Genomic DNA, 3,207 nt, shown 5'->3' on the forward strand with positions numbered 1-3,207 from the left:
CAAAGATGGGGATTACTGGTGGGGGGGAGGTGTGTGTGTGGGGGGTGGGGAGCAGGGTCAAAGGGGCTCCCACGACAGGAGCAAAGGGAAGACCTCACATTTTGGGAAGGGGGTTATATTTTCCAAAGGTCCCTTTCCCTTTCACCATCATATCCAGAATGCAATTTTTGAAGCTATCAATACCCGCTGCCTCCAATACCTCTCGAGTTTTAATCTTAATTATATTATTAAGTGAAGTACTGTGCTGTCAGGGAATTGAACATGATTTATGACGTCTGCCTATTAAAGGATCGATTGTGAATATCGCTACTATCATCTATCAATATTCTTAGGCCAGGGGTATTTCTCGCTCTACGGTTGTTATTTGTAATCCCGAAATGATAGACTGCAGGAAAAGACTATTTCTTCTTCGCAGGACTAGCTTTCCAGGTGCAGCAGGGAGTCCGTGTGGGGAGGCAGGAGAGTCTGCCTGTTCCAACCACGTCTCACACCCAGAGGGATTCTAAAGATTTTTTTTTTTTTTTAATCTTAAAACCAGTGAAGTCTCCCTTAGGTCTCCTAGAAGAAGGAAAGCCGGGGTCGTTTTTAGGAAAAGAAGTAACCTCCGTAGGTCGATATTAGGGGCGAGCGTTTTCTAGCTGCCAGGTGATTTGCAAGGAGACTAGAAAGAAAAAAAAAAAAAAAACAGCAACGGAGCGGGGGGGGGGGCTTTATACAAGGCTATCTGGATGGGGGCTGGCGGGGAGTGCTGGGGGCAGATTATGTATTTTTGGAGCAGATGCCCTGGCCCTGCCTCTGCCCTTGGACTCGGAGGTGTCCAATTTCTGGGATCAATCAAGGCTCTCTACTCCAGGCCACCCCTGCAAGGACACTTCTACCTGCCCCCGCCTCCTCTACATAGGTGGAGGCGGGTGCGAAACGCGCCGCGGCTAAGCGGGAAGGAGCCTGAGCCCGGAGGCCTTTTGTCTCCAGACAGAGCTCAGAGCCTGCTTTTTTCCACCCTCTCGGGGCGAGGCACGGGGTCATCGGCGAGTCTCAGCCCCAGCTTTAGGGGGATGGGAGGGGAGGCAGTGAATGCAGCAAAACTCCTGCTCTCGGGAGCGGCCTCGGACGGCCAGCTGGAGAAACCCCACGGGCTGTGGCGGGGCTGGGAGAGGCCCGAGTGCTCCCCGGGCCGCCCGGCCTGCGCCCTGCTGCTGCCCGGGGCGCGCACCAGGCCTCGGAGGCCGGAGACTCCCTCCTCGCCTGCCGCGGCCCCCGCAGTCGGTCAGGCGCCCCCCTGGCACCGCGAGGGAGGCGCACCTCGCCTGCAGCAGTGTGGCCGCGCCCTGGGCGGGAGGAGGCCCAGGACGCGGGGCCCCGGGCCTGGCTGTGAGCCTGGCCTCGGCGCGCCGAGCGTTCGCCATCCGCCCAGGCCTGGCCTTCGCGGCCCTCACTGCCCAGTCTTTCTTCCGGCGTTCCAGTGCGAAGAAGAGGGAATGTCACTGGAACCTGTTTGGCCTTCCCTCTGCCCGGCCACAGCCGATCGCAGGCAGGGAGGGAGGACGCCTTGGCCCCGCTCCTGACGCCCAGCAGCGTCCCGCCTCTCCTGGCCGGGAGAATACGGTTCAGGGTAGAAACCTCCACCCGGGCCACCCAATCGCATCTACCTAGCTACCTGCCTGCCCTGTACCGACCTCCCTGCTACGAGGCCTACCCTTGGTCACTATGGTTTGCCCTCAGATTTGGAGGCTCCCAGGGGTATGGGCACAATGACTGGTACATAGTAAGCACTCAATAAATGTTAGCTGTTGTAATCATGAGGCACATCAGGTCTCCTCCGTGGGCATCTCAGTCTCTCACAGACCAATCACTGCCTAGCTGGGGTCCCCAAGACCCCTACTCATGCCCAGGGATTGGCCAGCTACCCCGGCCCCCTCTGAACACTGGAGCCACAGCCCTCTACCCTAAAATGCCTGTAAAACACCCGAGATCTCTGCGGTTCTTGCCCCGGGGTGTTCGTCCAGGCCTGGACCACCGGGAGCAGAAGAGGCTGAAGCTTGAAGCAAATGTTAGCGGGTCCCTATTGCAGGTCAGCGCCAGGGCAGGGGAATTTCGGCTAAATAAGAACATCCTGGGACAGGGGATGGTGGTTCGTCGTTTAAAAACAAACCATAAAAAAGGGACCCTTCGGTGAGGGACAGAGAGAGATAGAGACTGTGTGTGTGTGTGTGTAGGAGTGGGGATCAGGGGCAGGCCGAGGCAGGAGGAGCAAGAGTAGATGAGTCAGAAGCAGCGGAATGACACCTTTTTCTTCCAGAAACAATTATCTGGGTAAGCTTTTAATCGCCAGGCCGAAAGGAATGAGTTGTCGGAGACAGCGCCACTCAATATATGTACAACGCCGTGTAGCCGGGTTTTGTTTTACGATCTTAAATAAATACAACTCCGTCTTCCTGATTCTTCTTATCAGTCATACTAAAAGTATTGTTGTTGTTATTTTGTAAACAACATTTCAGTTCTCGACGGCCCTTGGAGCAGGCCCGGAGCCACGCCCAGGACCGCGATCACTTGCTGCGCCGCGGGCTGGGACTTCGTCCCCTCATCAGCGCTTCCCTCCCCCACCCCCAGGCTGATGGATATTCTTGGATGTGGACCCCTTTAAAAATGACAAATATCTTGTCAATACAGACCATCCATCCTCTCTTGCTTTCTTATCGTTTTTCGGCGCGAGGAGGGACCCAGGCGCAGGCCCAGCGGCGCGTGTCACGCGGCCTGCATTGTACGGTAATCGCCAAAACCTTGGCCTAATTTGCAACTAATATATCTCGAGCGAAGGAGTCGGCGAGAAATCAGTGGCCCAAGGAACTAGATTTAAGCTTTGGAGGGATCGGAAATTAAGGGACTGTAAGGAGGATGTGATTCATACTATCCTCCCTCTCCCCCTCCCACACACGACCGTAAGTCTCCCCGCTCGGCCTTCGGGGACGCGGCCCTGATCTCTCCGCGGCCTGTGTCCCTGTCGCTTGCTCCTGTCGCTCCGGACCACTGTGTCTGGGGCGCCCTCCGCCTGGCTTCTCCTAGCCCCCGGGAGGAGGCGCTGGTGCCCGGGTCGGCCTCCGGTCCCTCCCAGCCGGCGTCCTGGAGCCCCCATTCACAAAGCTCGGCTTGGAGGAGGCGGCACACACACACACACACACACACACACACACACACACACACACACAC

This window comes from Callorhinus ursinus, unplaced genomic scaffold (assembly GCF_003265705.2).
Source record: "Callorhinus ursinus isolate GAN/ISIS: 27379988/994484 unplaced genomic scaffold, GSC_fseal_2.0 scaffold47, whole genome shotgun sequence".
NCBI lineage: Eukaryota > Metazoa > Chordata > Mammalia > Carnivora > Otariidae > Callorhinus > Callorhinus ursinus.